This window comes from Ascaphus truei, chromosome 14 (assembly GCF_040206685.1).
Source record: "Ascaphus truei isolate aAscTru1 chromosome 14, aAscTru1.hap1, whole genome shotgun sequence".
Classification (NCBI taxonomy): Eukaryota; Metazoa; Chordata; class Amphibia; order Anura; family Ascaphidae; genus Ascaphus; species Ascaphus truei.
In genome coordinates, this window is record NC_134496.1 from 41424647 (window position 1) to 41444231 (window position 19585).

Sequence of the window (19585 nt, forward strand, 5' to 3'; positions counted from 1 at the left end):
CGTAAACAAGTGTTTTAGCTTTAATGTATTAAGATACTTGACTGCAATTCTGCCTTCTTTAGTGTTGGTATCAACGAGAGATGTGTGGATTGTTTACAGGCCGAGCTAATAGAGGAGTTACTTGATGCAGTGTTTGTAATGGGATGAATCAAGTTCTGCATTTCCAGGGCTACATTTTTCTCCATTGTCCATGTAGCAAAATAAAACCACCTCATGACACCTCACAAATAAGGCAACAATAGATTTACTTGGCTAATGTGTTAGAGGTCAATTATATTATATGTATCAAGTGTCGTAAACCAGAACATTGCTCCAAAACTGGACCAAATCTTGTTATTTATATCTCATCTCTTAGCAGTGCTTTTGCTATAGCAACAGAGATACCGCTACACAAATACAGCACTGTATCACAGCTGAGAGCTGTTTGGTACTGTGACTTCTGAATTAGATGTCTTATACTGTAGTACTGTACAGTACTTTTTAATTAAATATTGTAAAGAGATTTTATACAGTAAAGAAGGGGAGCACAAACTTACTCCCATGTCCCCTCTGCTTGCTGTCCCCTTCTCCTTGTGCCCCCCGCCTTACCCTGGCTCAGGCGTTCTGGCAACCCTGTTTGTTTGCTTAGTGTTCTGGCATCATGACGTCACGTTGCCATGGCCCGCGGCGTCATTTGATGCTGTGTTGCCGTGTCGATGCGTCACAAAAAGCCGTCTGAACCAAGGTAAGGAGAAGTTACAGAGGCCTTCGTCACTTCCCCGGCATTTAATTTACATGCCTTCGGCAAAGTGTGCCGGGCCTCTGTAAACCCCACGCCCCCGGCAGCGAAGGTCTGTAACCCCGGCGCCCCCCAGTTTGCGCACCCCTGCTGTACAGCACGGTATGAATTGTTTTAATTAAAGAAAAACACATCCATTTTTTTTTTAATTCCCGTGCAACGCTGAGTACTTTCTGCTAGTATCCTGTAAGCCACGAGTGCTATTTGTTTCTGTCCCTTTGAATACACAAGACTACACAGGGTTTCTGCCACAATACATCTTGTTCATATTCCACAGATTTGCACTTTAGGCATTATTTCCCCCAAAGTACTGAACTGTCACCCTACTATTTTCTAAAATGAAACTGCATGAGTCACACTATGTCCTTTGCTTACCTGCAGCTATTGTATCTTGAAACGGTAACATTGAGTCAAAAGTCTGAGTTTGTTTCAGAGACTAACTCAAATTGTTTAAAGTTTCCTTTCCCACGTTTTCTAACCTTGAATTAGCATTTTTGATGACAGATATTGCTCTGATCATACAGTATATCAATGATGCCATTAAACAATATATATAGTGTTAAACATATTGGCACTTAAGCTAATATATTTGGGGTAGTGATGCATTTGGCAAGATTCAAAATAATTCAATGGTAAAATCCATTTTTTTCACATTAATGAATTCATAGATTTATTACGCTTCATTATTTTCAAAGTTAGTTTAAATTATGCTGACGAGTTTCTTAAAATAAAAATATACCGGTATTTGCAAATGTTAGATGACAAAATGTTCTTAGTAGAATATTAGCAATGTTATCAGTGTGTTATAAAGCACAAACAAAAGTAAGAAACTTTTCAAACTGTAAAATTCTGTTTCTTGACGGTGTTTGGGACATTTCGAAGGGTTGGTGGCACTTTCCCTCGTGTCCTCGTTTCGGTTCCAAATGTACAGTATTTTTATTTTATTTTGGATGTGGTTTTTTTTGTGGGGGGAGGGGTTGTTTACTAAAACGCAATAAACTGAAAAGTAGAATAAAATCTCAAAACCAATAAGGAACAAAAATATGAAAAAAATTTCAAAACTTAAACTACTTCAAAAAGGTATGGTGAGAAACACCCCAAGTTTTAAATGCCCCTGTAGAGATTGGCACTTGGCTCGGGATTTTGGTTTGGTTCTAAAAATCATAAAGATTTTGGTTTTGTATTTAATTTGGAATGAAAGGTTCTGTTCTGTTCTGATTTCACACACCTGGTTTTGCCCTTCTGTAGACATTTAATTATTAGAGGCAGTCAAAGATACACAAAAAATAAAAAGATGTTTGTTTTATTATATGCAGCCTTTGATTATTTTTTATTGAAATCTAACGTTGTCCCGTGATCAATCAGCAAAGATCCTGCTTCCCAGGGTTCACGTAATGGCTGTCTTCCAGTTTCAATCAATGCTTGAGTCGGTGTAACTTAGCAGCTACAATGTATTCTTATATTATTAAGGTAACATTATCTATTGTTACAGTTTGCAGCTCAAACTGCTGGGAACATTTGCAAGAAATGATCATAAACAGGAAAATGTTGCAAATATCTTGCACTGCTGGGGAGGTGGGATAAAACCTGCTATAGAAATCAAAGGATGTTCAGAATATTAAAACTAATATAGTGGCATTGAGTTAATCAAATAAATGCAGTAAGTATTAACTAATAATACAGAACTGATTTGGTTAAAAAAAACAAACAAAAAAAACCCTTGTAGCATATTGCTTTGATTGCTTCTGGGGTGGGTTCTCCCTAGGAAAAGCGGAGCAACTCTAGAGTCATGAGAAAAAAAGTGGGGAAAAGGGGGAGTGAACAATGGATGGTGGTGTTCCTTATTTCCCCCATCTGAATGGACAGTAAGTGATGGGTTTTACAGAGATGTAAATTACATAAACAGAATGACATACTTAATAAGGACAAGCAAGCACAAACCGATACGAATGGTAATAAGGGCCCAGCTAACAACCTAATATCTTGCTTAAAAAAGTATTGCATTGATAACATAATGCACAATTATGCCATAAAGCTCTACCTGTTCATGGATTAAGTAAATGCATTCTGTTTGTTCGGGAACTAACTAGATTTCACTGTGTATATTGCACTGATAATGGTAGGCAGTTCATGGCTTGCATGGACCCAGAGGTTTCAAAGGGAATGATGCTTAGCTAGAGGGGAGAGCTTCAAAAGAGGAAAATTGACATTCCTAATCAATGTTGATAGAAAAGGACACTATATCTGTGTCATTACAGAGTGATATTTTATCAAATAAGTCATGTGCCATCCTCAGTTATGTCACATATGAATATGTAAATAGCACAAATACGTGTGAAATGTGGACGCATGTAGTGTTTAGTATCAGATTCATGATTTCACAGTCAAGGGTATAAAGAGAACTGTCACCTGTGCTAAGAAGCATTTGTCACAGCACAGGGCCAGCTAGGAATATTGTGGGGTTTGGTGCAAGACATGGGGTGCAGGGCCTTTCACCTTCAATTACACTATCTCTTCCAGCAGGGACCCTCATGATGGCGTGGCGAAGTTAAATGGTGTTGCACTGCTATGGCAACGGGACATCCCGTGACGCAATGCAGTGTCGCGTGATCATGACAACACAGCACCAGAGGGCATCCCCTTATCATAGCAATGTGACGCAGCATGTCATCAAGGCGTCCCGTGACATCCCGATGTCATGGTGACACGACACCATTTGATGTTGGCACCATGATGAGGGACCCTGCAGGAAGAGATGGCAAAGAAGGTGAGAGTTAGAGGCCCCCAGGCGCTCTCCCCCGGGAATCAGTTTGTTGTGGAGAAGAGCACTGGGCCTCTGTAATCATGGCCTTGGTGTAGTGGCACCGTCATCATGCTGGACCTGTCACAATCTCCCGAATGCCAAGATGCGGGGGATACTAATCTGGTCACTATGACGAGAGAGCTATGGAGTATTATATACGTTCTGCTTAAATGAAAAATTAATTAATTCTAAAGCATATTGGATTCGCTCTTGTCAGCTGGTCATCAAGGTCTCTTAGGGGTGAGGGTGATAAATGGGTGAATAGGGCCCAACCAGGCATGTTGGACATCTTGTATCTTTCTATTGGAGGTAAAAGACTGTATTGCTATAAGAGTCTGTATCTGATACTCCAATTTCATATCTGTTTAGGGATGCACAGAACGTGCATGGATATGATAACTTCCCTTCATGACTCCTTGAAGGACCTATTTCAAAATGTTCTCCAGAAATCTGCCGGACATATTCTGAATTGCAATGACATAAACCCCACAAATAATTCTGCTGATGCAGCGGAAAAAATGTTTATGCGGCTGTAATCGCGCACCTTTTCGCGGTACCGAAAACAGTGTCTGGACACATCTGTATGGGTTTTCTGTTTTACTCCTTTTTATTTTATAGACTGTCTGATCCTATACTGTATGTTATTTATTTCCCTGTAACAAGCACACCTTTGGTAACTTTGAATCTAAAATTCAAAATGGATGATCTTTGGGCTTTAATTGATCCTATTACCTTTTGAAGAGATTGTCCTCATTTCGTGCACAGTGTTTTTTACATTTTATTTTTGTTTATTTCGTATATTTTTCTGGTACACGGGAAGACCCTAGGACTGTAATCCTGGTGGTGTCAGCTTATTTGGGTTGTAGTGTTAACGTTTTGTGGGTGGAAGTGCTCATTTTTCTTTCCCCGTAACGACTCGTGTGTTTTATTCTATACAAAACAATTTTATCCTTTATAAATTTTATTCTGAAGGACGATAGAATATTTTGATTCGAAATAACATTTTCACCGACTAGAAATGCATTGACTTCTACGAGGACAGATTTTTCTTTTCTAAAATGACTTCATAAATGTTGGTACTTGATATTACATGTTGCCTTTGGGGTTGAAAGTAATTAAGTTTCTCAAATATGCAGAACAAGAGATCTTTTCAATATAATTTAAACAGCTTTTTATCTGAAACCATTCTAGATATTAGAGGAAATGCTAAAAGGTTTGAATGAAAATATTACATGTCATTTTAAACTAATTAAAGTCAAACAAAATATTAAGTCAAATCACTGAATAAGAAAAATACAAGCGAAAGATAAAGTAGTCAAGGATTTTAATGGTAGCATGATCATTTAACAATTGGTGAGCATGACCACTTATTTAAAATGATTAAGAGTAATCTTTTGAATGTCCCAATGATATGAATGATTGAAGTAAATAACAGTTTAGGAGGATTAAAAAAATGGATTTAAAGTAAAACTATTTTTAACTAGTGTGTCTTACAGTTGGTTGTTAAACTGCAATACCAATCAAGGACAGTGAAGCTCTAGAGCCATTAGCACAAGGATGGCATGATTATGGGTCAGAATGACCTGAAGTTAGGTCAAGAAAATAATATCTTAAAGGGGAATTAAATTATAGATCTGAAGTGGCAGGAGCAGTGATGAGGATGGAGTCAACTCAGGAGAAGGGAGAATTATAAAGCACAAAGGGGCAATTAAGTAAAAAATGATAGTATTTCATTATCTGAGCAGGTAAAACCCTCCGTCTCCTCCTCCATACTCCAGGGTCTGGAATTTGTGTGCAAATCAAATGTGTGAATGGTGACCAGTAGCAGGGATTGCATACATTCGCTCAATTATTTTTTTTACAACAGCTTCATATTACAATATTTGTCCGCAAATTGGATTTTGCCAAAAACGCCACTAATGATTTGCCGCTCAAATGTTCACACATTTGCCCTATCTCTATGTACAGTATGAACCCGAAACGTCTTTATGAAAATTATATGCAAATTTGGAGTTTTGGTGAGTTTCCTTTGCATATTGATTTATTGCATTCTACTGTTGTGAATGATACAATAAGGTCCAGATCCACAGAGGTCAATTACTCGGCATTATTAGTGGGACATTTTCAATATGTGCGTTATAACGGTTATTTTACACGGAAAGATACCAGTGAGCAAAAAGGAACACACATGAGAACTATACTAATTTGGATATACAATGTGTATACATTTTTTTTAAATTTAGTATATTTCCCAGTCTTAATGCAAAAAACAGCACTTAACGAGCTTTGAAGACATTCATTAGTAGTTAACGAAGCATTAAGTTAGGTTAATGCTTCTATACGAGGAGCTATAAGTCAATAATGGACCTCTGTGGCTCTGGGCTTAAGTGTTTCTCTGGTGGTGATTATTATTATAATTGTTATAATGCACCATCATATTCCACAGATAACAACTATAGTGCTTTCCTCCCAGCTTCACAATTACAGTATAGTGCGTGGTACACAGCACAAAGGCATTTTTACAAAGGCAGTGCCTGCACAGATAATGTTATATTCTATGATTTTGGTGCCCGATGTACAGGGATATAAAGTGACTCACCCAAGGTCACAAGGAGCTGACACCAGGAATTGAACCAATGTCCACTGATTTAAATCCAGTGTCATTATTTACGGAATCAGTATCTTCACTCCCTGAGTCGCAACCTTCTCCAGATGCACTGCTACACCAGGTAAAGAGCTCCAAGGAGCTTACAATCTATAAGGAAGGAAGAGAGGAAACATAAAGTATCTGGAGAGAAGAACGTTGGTGTGTTTCTGAATGCCCATACAGGTGTAGCAGACGTTATTGCCCCAATAACGCAGAATAACACTTGTTACCATTATTTTCAATATCACATTAATGGGGCGTTAAATATCATGTTAGCCTAATGCAACAACTCTTGTTAATGGTGGCAATAATGTCCGCTACACCTGCAGCTTTGTAGCTGATGATCAATATTGTGGTAGAGGCAGGAGGTAGAAAATTGCCAATTTCAGGTGGATAAGGGCTAAGCTTCTTGAAGAAGTGAGTTTTCAGGTCACGTTTAAATATGTGAAGCGTGGAGTAGAATCTGATGGTGACGGAGTTCCATAGGTATGGTGCAGCCTGGGAGGAGATTATGAGGGAAAAGGAAAGGACGAGATCATGGGAAAAGCATGTGGTGGAGTACTTGGAGGTGGGTTCTCAGATGTATGGAGAGGGAATGGGAGAGGGTGAGAGAGGGAGAGAGGGAGAGAGAGATAGAGGGGGAGAGGGGGAGAGGGGGAAGGGGGGGAGAGGGGGAGGGGGGAAAAGGGGGAGGGGGGGAAAGGAGGAGGGGAGGGATGGGGAGAGAGAGAGGGGGAGGGAGGGGGAGAGAGAGAGGGGGAGGGAGGGGGAGAGGGAGAGGGGGAGGGAGGGGGAGAGGGAGAGGGAAAGGGAGAGGGAGAGAGAGAGAGACCTTTGCTACATTTGTTCATAGAAAGTGAGAAACACTTTAAATAGGGGTAACAACGTATCTGTGAGTACAAATATAATAGCATTCCTACTGCATTTTCCACAAGGATTTTTCAAGTTTTGCTGCAGCTCAATCTTTAAAATAACAGCACAATCAGGTAATTTGCATATTAATGTACAGAGCTTCAAAAGCTGTCTTTAAAACATCAAGTACAAATCAATAGCCCTATGTATAGTAAAAAGAATGGGGGAATGTTAATTACATTTGTATACATTGTATTTGTGATACATTGCTGCTACAATAAATCAGTTTACAGTTGGCATAATACCTACTCCACTTTTTGCCATTTGAACTTGAATAAGCATTGTTTTTCTTGGCATTGGCAGCACACCCCGCAGGTGTATGACCAGCATCAACACTCCTGCTGTTGTTTTACTGTAAAATATGGTTTCTCCTGCTGTTTTTTAATTTGTTTCTGGCCAACAAGGCTTTGTTATTCTTTACGAGCAATCCTCAGCCACAGATGGAAAGATGAAGAAGGTGAGCCAAAAATCCACAGGCGAAAGATCATCATTTGGCATGTCCTCAGAGGACACGTTTAATACCCTGATAATTTGGCTATTATTGAGCCACAATTTCAATCCAGAATCCAGATGTGTGTGCTGCGGTTTCTGGCACATGGACCTTTCCAATTTGCAGCTCCATTTTTACAAAAATCCAAATAATGTGGTGATCGCAGGCTGGCATTTCAGTACTTTCTGTGTGCGCTCCCTGACTGTGATAAATGTGCCCTCCAATCTACATCAAAGAGTAGCAGACTAAAAATAATTCACAGGTGTCCACTGGAAGACACCAACCTACGGTGGAGATGGGGTCAGTAGTCATGCAAACAGGATTGATGCCTTCTCAGGCATGTAAGAGTATTTGGATTTACAGAAGTGTTTTGCATATTCTTTGGATAATAAAAAGCTGAAGATACTTTAAACTTGGCAGTGGCAGCATGTAGGCTACAAGTTGAATTTCTAATTATAAAAGAGTAAGTATTTTATATTGAATTTGAGACTCGTGCAGCTGCAGCATGCTGGCTACAGCATCCTGATTTTATGACACCAGACAAGTAGTATTTGAGCTGCTTTTACTGTAGTCTATGAAATCTACATAATCACATTAATTTATAGGTTTCATGTTCAATTGAATTTATATATACAGTATATATAAAAAATCTATATTCTTTATATATATATACTTCTAAGTTAACCATTATCCTGGTGGTGATTTTAGTGCCTACTGCTCTACATGAATCTACTGTACTTCTGTTGCTAAGCAACAAGGGCCTTGCAGATTTTTCTTGGCCCATTGAATAGTGCTGCCCTGTTTACGGCACCCTATAATTTGCAAGTCACTCAATAATTTTTGGGAAGATAATGTATCCATTATAATGAACAATGCAACAGCTCCTTTTATAAAGTGACTCATAAAAGCATAGTCATTTAAGTAACTGAAGAATTATATGGCCACAATGACTGTATCAATGTCCCCAGGGCTGACTTGATGGTGGTTCCATCGGTGCAATCGCACACTGAGCCCCGCGCATAAAGAGGCCCTGCGCTCTTCCTCACAACATTTAACCTGATTGCCGGGGGAGAGGGCTGGGTCTCTGTAAACACCTCTTCCCTTCTCTCCAGCTTCTCCTTGTTCATCTTCTGACAGCGAGGATGCGTCAAATGATGCCGCGATGTGAAATGGCGACGTTGAAGAGAGGATGAGCAGGAAGAGGTGCCGGAAACGCCCCGCGTTCTCCCCCCCGGCACCGAGCCCCACCAAGTTATAAGCCAGCCCTGAGGGAACCCTATCACATGCTCTAATGTTAACATAATATTTCAAATAAGGTATGGTTAGAGGGGCTATGTAGTTCAGAAGCAATAGTATTGGCCTATTATCAATAGAATATGCTAACAATTCTACATTTCTGATTACAATTTCCGACCCTCCAACATTTTTCACATAAGAATAGGCATCACTGTAGTTTCTGTAGATTTAGAAACTTCCAAGCAATTCCTATTGAAATCTCCTAACCTAAGATGCTTACTACACATACACTCACAAAACATCTTCAATAACCCAGGGTGCAAGCCCAACAAACTGTCCCAAGAACCAGGAAGCCCACATACCATATACACAGATGCATAGACCAGATACAAGCACTATACACTGATGCGCACACATCCCACATGTACCATGCACCATACAGTACATACTATGCATGTATTATATACATATGCACACACAACATATACTGTATGCACCATATACAGGTACATACAGAGACAAACACATGTACACAACTTGAGGGTTCTAAGTATTGTACCATAAACAAGAGGAATTGCTCTAGTAATTCATGGTCATGTTTGTATTATACTGTATGTAGCTAACCTGTAACTCCAACTCTTACACTGCGACATACACTGGCAACATAATGAAGGTAAAATAAATGATGACAGTGTTAAGTACTTCATTTATTTGCTCGCTTTCTAAGATATGTACTATTAATCTAAAACCTTAAACCAATGCTAACTATTAAATCCACTTACTTTATGTCTAGACATATTTTAAAAGAATGTTCTCTTAAAATGAACTCTTAAAATGAAATAAAGCATTTTGGTTCATTTTGTTTAAAAAAAAAAAAAAAAACACATCTTGGGCAATGTTATATGACCCTATTACTTGAATGTGGTTATATTCAATTTGACAGCTTTATTGCCTCATAGCATTGTGCATGCACACTACAAAAGTTATATCAAGGGTATGAAAACTAATATAAAAGTTAGGTAAATGTAAAAGATATACTGCTGCGGCACAGTTTATTCGAGCATTTGCCCGTTCTGTGCCGCAGCAGTAGCCTGGCGCGCGCCCGAGTGTGACGGGCGCGCGCCGAAGCAGCGGAAGAGCGCCCTCCGATCGGGGCGCTCTCCCTCCCGCTGCCGGGTCCGCCGGGTCCCCCGGAACCCCCTGCCGCTGTCCCGCGATCGCGGGACACCAGGGCTCCCTCGGGGAGCCCCTGGACGTGCGTGCAGGGGGCGCACGCTCCCGAAGACGCGTGACCGCGCGTCTATGACGCGCGGCACGCCGAGGGGCGGCCACTAGCAAGCCGGGAAATCTCCCGGCTTGCGGATCTGGCCGCAGTGCAATTAAATGTGTCGCCAGTGTATGTAAAGCACTATAAAGACTGCTTTCAGAATTACAGTACGTGAGCCGCAATCTTGACTCTGCATTTAGGACCAAAAATCCTCTCTCATTTCATCACTGTGTGTTTTTTTTACTCCTATTTTATTGATTTTTCCAATGTACATACAATAAAAGGAAAGGTTGAGGTGGAGAGCATATAGGGGTAGAGGGGGGCGGGGGGCACAGTGTGGAGAGGAGGGGTACCAGGGGTTCCAGGAAAAGTATAGCATGTGGTTACAGGGTTATAAATCATAAATGAACAATGTTAAACATGGTCAGCCCCAGGGACTCAAATCCACACTAACCCCACTTCAGTAGGCCGATGACCCGGTCAGGGGTCCCATAATGGTGTAAGAGAAAAGTTTATTAGACTTTCCCTAATGGGAAATGGTTTGAACTGGCGAGCCTCGAATGCTGTGGTTTATCAACTACGGCTGCCAGACCCTCTGAAACCTGGACCAAGAGTCTCTCAGAAAGCTGGTCATTCTCTCCATTTGGGAAATAAACCCCATTTTTGTTTCATGTACACTAGGGAGGGAAGATCCGGCTTTGACCAGTGTAAGATGATAGCACATGATATTTGTGATTAGTTTGTTAGAGTGCCTATCAAGGTCTTGGGAAGCTTTATTTAGAAAGCATTTTGCTCCAGTCTATGCATTTTGGCCCAGAGAAGGGATACCTTAGGACAAGGTCTACGATATCTGTAAAAATATCAGCCTGCTGACCACAACCCTTCAGACGGATGGGAGAGGTCCCTGGGAACATCCTCGAGGGCCACACTGGGGTTTTGTACCACTGGTACATATGCATTTTCTTTTATGGTTGTGTAGACAGATATATTGAAGGCAGATCTTGAAGCTGTCCTCCAAGTTCTCTTGTTCCACCACCCTTGCCAAGGTTCCATTTTAGTAGTTTATCCAGTTATGTATATATCCCCTCAATATAAATTAGGGAGAGAAGCCCATGCCAAAAAAGGAGTCCACCTAAGAGATATGGATCCATATTTAAATGAGTCACATCCCATACCTCCTAAAATATTCCCATAAGACCAATACTGGCATGTCTAAGGACCCTTGTGATGAGGGTAACGGGAGACCAGTACTTTTAACACCTTTTACCTTCTGGGATCCATTTCACTAGGCAGGACAACATTGTTGAATAAAATGGGGTTTATTCGGGCAAGCCGTAGACACACAAAAATGCACAAATACAAGGGAATACATACCAACTGAGGGTTTGGGGGGAGACACTAGCCTCAACTAGGTGCAGGGCGCCTGCTTCAGGAAGGCTTACCATGTCCACTCCACGTCCAGAAACACAGAGTACTCTTTTCGGAAGAGCCACCGCACTTTCCCCGCTGTTTTCAGTACTGTCCAATCCTCAGAACTTGGTCTGAAAACTTGGACGCGAGAATTTGTTGCCAGCGTTTATCCTCCCCTTGGCCGGGCTGCTCCGGCACATCTCTGCTGAGCACCCACCGGACATGTCACTGCACTAAGCCTGGAGCAAGTAAAATCATTCCTCAGAACTTGGCCACATTCTCAGCTTGGCCGTGTCCTGAGAACATGGCCGTGACTGTAGAACTTGTCCTCAGCTAGGTTAGGCTTCTCCGGCATCTCAGTGCTGAGTGCTTTGCTATTCTGAGCAAAGCACTTTTGAAAAACCCGCCAGCTCTTCATCGGACCAAGCCCTTCGATGCTCTGGTTCTCTGATCGGGCAATCCCCTTACATAGACCTCACTGTCCTATGTTTAACATAATTGGGGACTGGTGACCAATCAGAGCATGGGCTTGCACAAAGCAGCCTATCACAAGCCTGCGAAACATGCACGATTCGCGGGTACAATTACAGTACTACCAGTAGAAATGATCAGCAACCTTTTACACACATTTTAACCCTTTTTGCCCCCCAACATCAACCATCAAACTCATCGTTCTGAAGTCCCAGTTCTGCAGCTACTTCCCATAAGAGATTTAAAACACAGAGGACATACCCAGCTAATGAGCTCACAGGGGCGGCTGTTTACAGCGGATACAGTAAAAACACTTTACCGGCCCTATGGGCTTACATAGACAGACCATTACACACGGTTTTAGGGGCAGCCAGCCGGGCTTAATATGAAGGCCAGCTACCCCTAACGTGACAAAGTGGGTATTGGTGTCAGGCCCATAACCCCAAACCTCTGCTATTTAGGGCAGCAGCCCTAACATTGAACTAAATCAAATGCTTTGAAATGCTATTGTCCTCTTCATCCTCTTTGTTGTCCTCATCAGGATAGCCAGACAAAATGCTGGCAAGCTCCTAAGTATATTATATTTTTGTACACTACTACCTATAAATATAAATAATAAAAAAATATCATTTAACCTGGCCCCTTCTGCACAGTGTGGTAACAAAACCGCCTCTGGCATTTTCAGGAAATGGAAGAGGAGGAATCCTCCTGCATTTCCCTGCTGGGCAGATCATATCCTGCACTAGATTGGAGTGCAGGGCGTTACATAAGCAGCAAAAACAGACAGTTTGGCATTATGTAGTCACTATAACATGGAGCTCTTGGAGTGCCAGACCCCATGATCTAGTGACTACGTCTTAGGGACACTCAAAGTGTTGTCAATGGGCATGTGTGTACCTTGAAAGTTCTGAAAAACATAATACAGGTGTAGCCATGCCATCTGTGGCTATTAGTCTGATTCCCTCCTGGCATTAAGTCCTGGCATGATAAGGCTGCCAGTAGTTCATATGGGGGTTTTCTCGTCCTTTGTACTGTTCTTGAGTGACAGCGGGAGGCAGTGACATCAGGCTTGGGCATGACCAATCATGAGTTGGACCTGGTGCCCTCCTTCGGCTGTACTTAAGGGTAGGTTCCACCCAAATTTGGGAGTGCCTTTCCCCACTTGAGGAAGGCAGGTCACCCAGTGGAGAGGCTGATTATTGGGCCTTCTCCAGTCCTCTTCCCTCTGGGGGAGAGTAAGTGTGGACCCTACCTCTGCCTCTGCTAGAGAGGCAGGGAAGAGCTAGGAGGGCTGTGGGTGCCCTTGGCCTGTAGTGCGGTCCAGGGACAATCCTTCAGTGGTAGCTGAGAGTTACTGCATCGGGCAGAAGCCTGCTTGTTACTGTGCTGTACAGAAGAGATAATAATCCGTCCCTGTTTGCATATTCCTCCTGCCTGGAGCGTGACCTTTCTAGGGGGAGAAGTAATAGTTCTACCGTGGGAGATCACCTTCAGTTTCTGGAGCCTACGGCAGATAGAGGCACTGCACTGCTAAAGAGATATGTAGGGTATGAACCCCAGAAGCCTAGTCCTGTGTCCCCACTACCACCGGCGTACAACTCAGCCCTCCTGTTACCAGCAGGTATCACGCACCGCACGATTCATAATGGCTACATCTCTTACCGGGTGGGGGAAACACTGTTACACATGTATTTTATGTTTATCTGTTAAATGAAAACATAATAAAATGTCAACATATGATATCTCTTGCAATGAACTCAGTTATCAGCTTACGTTTTTGGAAATTAGTCCTGCTAAAACAAGTACAAGTGTGATGATGAGAGTATGAATTCCTCCTATCTTTACAATGCATCAGAATGAATGTGCAAGTGGAACCAATTTATTTACAGGCAGAGAACTGCTGGTCACCAGGCAATTTAATATTTAATTTTCCTCAAATGGCTTTTCCTGTGACCTTTCAATGGTTAGTGTCTCCAAATAGAAGACTGTGTTTTGCTTCATCGTCTTCCTTTATATATCAACGATTTAAGAATTTATAACAATTTCTATCATGTAACCATTGATCAACAGGTTCATATGAGTAATAAATAGGTTACAATTTTGCTGGCATAAACTTCAGTAACCATCTTCTTCCGCCTTTTGCTGATACTTGAGACAGTAAAGAATATCTTGTTTAAATGTATCTAATGTTAGATACATTCCTTTATTAAAGAGAGTTAATGGTAAATTATTTCTGTGCAAAAATGTAATGAACCATAAAAAGAACATTTCTGCCACTAATTAAACAATGCTATCATCTCATTTGAGCTGAGACATGTTCATTTTCACATTTCATTTAGATACTGTATGTCTAATTTTTCCATCCAGACTAAATAAAAATCATAAGTAATCTCTTCTCTACTGTGCTTAGTAGTTTAGCAACAATATACTGTATGAGAGGTTGTTTTACTAGTTTTATTATAGTCCCAAGTGACTTATATACCTCCCCAAACACAAGAAAAAAGAAGTGAAAGGCAGGCGCACTAAGGGACAATGAAACCTTTAATGTTTCAAATACAATAGGACAAAGGACAACCAAAGCCTATAAATGAACAACGCTAAAAATCAAAAAACAAGGGTGAACAAGTGATAAAATAACTGGCTGTACACCAGCACGGGCAGAGGAGAAGGGCAGGTCAAACCTAGTTCACGTAAGCACTACAGAAGGGATCCGGAACCGATCCGAGTACATACCCTGCTGGAAGGAGGGGAGTGAAGTATAGGGACCCGCACAGCCTCCGACTGCAGAACTCCACAGGAACAGTCACAAGTGACCTCTACGCGTTTCGCACGTAGTGCTTCGTCAGGAGGTCACGTGATGACGCTGTCCCTGGAGTTTAAGTAGGGAGTCGCAGCCAATGAATCTAACACTCAGCGAAGAAATACATACAGCTGTAATCAAATGGTCATGCAATTGAGTCTCCTGAAGTATACATGAAAAGTTAAAAACATAATTCAAAAATGGATTTAAGCACTAATTAAAGTGACTGTGTCTGGTGTGTGTAACAAGGAGTAACTATTTAAACCTCTAAACATATTATAAAACACATGCTAAAAACTATCATATGCATATCACATTAAAAGGATAAAACACATATATATATTTATGGGAAAACCTTAAAAGCAAGAGAACCCAATATTGATGGTCAACTAATGAATTATACTTTAAGGAAGGGAACCAAATCTATATAATCATTTAAACCATGTAGATGTCTAGTTTGGTGCTTACGTGGATGTCTTCTGTAGTGCTTACATGAACTAGGTTTGACCTGCCCTACTCCTCCGCCCGTGCTGGTGTATAGCCAGTTATTTTTTTTCCAAATTTTTTATTAGGCAGATAAGTCATTACATGGTATAAACAGTACAAGCAATATATCAGCCTAATGTACATTTTTTCTTTTTCTTGAGTGAAAAGAGAAAAGGAAAGCCTCAACGTCTCCCTGACCTACTGTGGTCCATCGGGGAGGCGCGAGTATGGAAACACAGAGGGAATAGAGAGGGGGGACGGGGTGTGGGGGGGGGGAGGATGGAAAGGGTATGGCGGGGGGAGGCCTTGATCCCGTATTCCTTGTTATTTCTGGTTTGGGCTCTAGTGTGGTTTATACCTCTGGTTTATTAGGGGGCGTTTCGCCTTACATGCACATTTTGGGTGTACCATGGATCCCAAATTTTTGTGAATGAGGTAGAAGACCTCTTAAGGAAAGCAGACAATCTCTCCATGTCCATTACTTCTTGCACCCTTCTTATTATTGTTTGTTATGAGGGGGGAGACACTTTCTTCCAGGCAGCAGCCACCGCACATCGAGCCGCCGTTAGAATGAAGGAGACTAATTTTCCTGTTGGCCGGTCCAGGTAGTCTAAGGGCCTGGCCAACAGGTAAGTCAGCGGTTCAATGGGTATTGTGAGGTCTGTGACCTCCTCTATTAATTTTTGTGTTGTTTCCCAGTATTTCTGAATTTCCGGACATGACCACCAAATGTGGGCCATGTCACCCTTTTGACCGCAGCCTCTCCAACATAGATCGGATGCCAGTGGGTAGATTTGATTTATTCTAACTGGGGTAAGATACCAGCGGAACAGTATTTTGTAAATATTTTCTTTGATTGTGGTACATATAGAAGTTCCTGAGGCATTTTCCCAAATACTTTCCAGTCCTCTCGGTCTATAACTATATCCAATTCTGCTGCCCAATGCAGCATATAGTCATGTGTGGGGGCTTCTGTAGCCCTCTCCAGCTCTTTGCAAATTTGTGTTATTAGACCTTTCTGGTGAGCTGTTTCTCTGCATAGCCGCTCGAAACCTGTGAGAGAGGGAAATTCCAATGTTGGGGATAATGTTTGAATAAAGTGCCGAATTTGTAGGTACTTGAACACGTTCAATCCTAATATTTCATATTTGGCTTGTAGGTTTTGGTAGCTCATGAACTTCCCGAGGCTCAAGAGGTCGGCAATCGCCTTAATGTTTTTGGTTTGGAATTGGTCAAATTGTCTGGGCTCACAGCCAGGGGGAAATTTCAGATTTTTGTGAATTGGTATGAGTTGGGATTGTGGTGTTGTGAGCTTGTACTTGAATTTGCTTTTCGTCCAGGTCTCCCAAGTGTGTCTCATTGGGCCTAATTTGAATTTGTTATTTTGCATGTCCTCCTTGTTCAGGGACCAAAGGCAAGCTGGCAGTGAAGGCGTTCCGGCATATTGTGTTTCTATGTCCAGCCAGCAATATTGGTTTGGGTTTGCGTTCCATACTACCACCTGCCGCAATTGGGCGGCCAGGTAGTATTTTGTGATGTCTGGAATTCCCAGTCCTCCTCTCCCCCTTGATGCCAAGAGAACAGTTCTGGGGACTCTAGGTTTTTTACCTTGCCAAATAAAGTGGAAGATTAATTTTTGAATATTTTTCAATTCTGAGCCAGGGATGTGGACCGGGAGAGTCTGGAAGTAGTATAATAACCTAGGGAGTATGTTCATTTTAACCGAGATCATTCTCCCGATCCATGATATTTGATATCCTCCCCATTTTTCCAAATCTTGTTTGATTTTATGGAACAAGGTCGGATAGTTATGCTTATATAGAGATTGGTAGGCCCTCGATATCTTAACCCCCAAGTATTTGATACAAGAGGAGCTCCAACAGTAATTAAAGTTTAGTTTGAGGAGTTTCACCTCTGGCTCTGGCAGACTTAAGTTCAAGACTTCTGATTTGTCATTATTTATCTTATATCCTGAGATTTTTCCAAAATCCCGGAGTTCTTTTTGAAGGTTGGGTAAAGGATTTTGGGTTTGGAGAGGGTTAAGATGACATCATCTGCGAATAGGGAGATTTTATGCTGCCTATTTCCAATGTCTATTCCCTGGATGTCTTTATTGAGTCGTATTGCTGATGCCAGTGGTTCTATCGTTAGCGCAAAGAGGAGAGGAGATAAGGGGCATCCCTGTTGAGTCCCATTTGTTATCTCGAATCTCTGGTTATTCCCCCCTGGTAGTTTTACCGTTGCTGACGGGTTTTGATATAGTCTACGGACCCCCTCTAGGTATGTGTCTTTAAAGCCAAATTTACACATAGTCTGGTCCAGGAATTGCCAGTATATTCTATCGAATGCCTTCTCTGCGTCTAGGCTTAGCAATAGTGCTTTGGTGTCTGTAAGGTGGACATGATCAATGATATTGATTATTTTTCGAGTATTGTCGGAAGCTTGTCTCCCCGCGACAAATCCTACTCGATCGATGTTAATTAACCTCGGTAATATTGGGTTTAACCTGTTTGCCAGAATTTTGCTATATAGCTTGAGATCACTATTGAGGAGGGAGATTGGACGATAGCTTCCACATTGCATCGGGTCTCTGCCATCCTTATGTATTATAGCTAAATTGGCTAGAGACATTGTTGAGGGAATTTGGTTCCCTTCCATGAAATGGTTGAATGTTTTTAGCAGATGCGTGGATAGAGTTGGCAAGAATCTTTTATAGTAGACATTTGTGAAACCGTCAGGGCCAGGAGACTTAGTGAGCTTTAGTGATTTGACCGCCTCTTCCAGTTCCTCTTTTGAGATCTCAGCATTGAGGACTGTGTTTTCCTCCTCTGTCAGTGAGGGGAGTTGACATTTATTTAAGTATTGAGTTATAGATTCTGACGCTATCGGTTCAGGTCGGCCGTTTTTAGTTCTTAAGTTATATAGTTCTTTATAATATTTTGTAAATTCTGCCGATATAGCCAGTTATTTTAACACTTGTTCACCTTTGTTTTTTGATTTTTAGCGTTGTTCATTTATAGGCTTTGGTTGTCATTTGTCCTATTGTATTTGAAACATTAAAGGTTTCAGTGTCCCTCAGTGCGTCTGCCTGTCACTTGTTTTTTCTTGCTTGTGAGCTCCTTTGCAGGAGCTCACCTTTTCAGGGGGTGTGTGGAGTCCCCCAGACTGACGGCTGCAAGAGGGACTATTTACAGCGATATCCCCAGCGTGGAGCGACACTTCTGCCCTCCCCAAACACAACTTTATACAACACGAGGAGACACCAGTGCACAAAAAGGAACATATCTGACCTGGAATATATACTAATGTAAATATGCAAAGTGTATTCAAATCATGATCATTGGCATACTTCCCAGGTATCAAGATGTTCCTCTTTATGCACAGTGTCTCTACATATTACGTACAAAGAATTAAAAAAAAATGGTTTGCATATTAATGAGATTGTCCCAGAAATAACTTTAAATGGCACCTAGCATAAATGTAAATAAATAATTGTATTATTGTATAATTGTGATGATCATATGTGGGAAAGAATAAACATACACATAGTGTAATACCCCAGGAGATAGGTGTACACAATTACTACAATTTTGGTGGTTATCCAAATATGTAGAATAAAAGTTAGATTGGAAATGGCAAGTAAATACATTGACTTTGGATTTTGGTAAAATCAGGGGAATCTTAAGAAATAATGGATTATCCAGTGGGCCAAGAGGACTTTGAAAAAACATACAAACTTTCAATAAAAATAGCTTCTGCTTGACATCTTGAAGATAGTTAGTTAAAATCAGAATCCTACTCACAAAAAAGTGCTAGTTCATAATTAGTGATGGGCCACTTCCCCATTTTCAACCCCAAATCCGTTTTGCAGTGTTAAATCCGCAAATGGATTTGGTCGGTTTTCATCTGCGCAAATTAAACAAAAGCTGCCATTGGATACAACCCATGGACGGATTTGTAGAATCTAATCCGTGGATTCAGCAATTCGTTGGTGTATTCCGCCAACGGATTGCTTCATCCGCGGATTGCATTCTAAAAATCCGTCGACTTGTTGCAGAATCCGCGGAGTGTATTGGTAATAATAATAAAAAAAACAAAAGGAATAAAATAAACAAGAATATTATTAATAATAATAATAATAATAAAAGACAAAAGGAACTGGCCAATCCACTGTGGATCCAAATCCACCCCCAAAAATGTGACAATCTATTCATAAGCAGGTAGTAAAAGTGGGTGGTAGTTCAAAAGATGTGATCCCGACTGGTCCGCTTGGTACCCTGCAGAT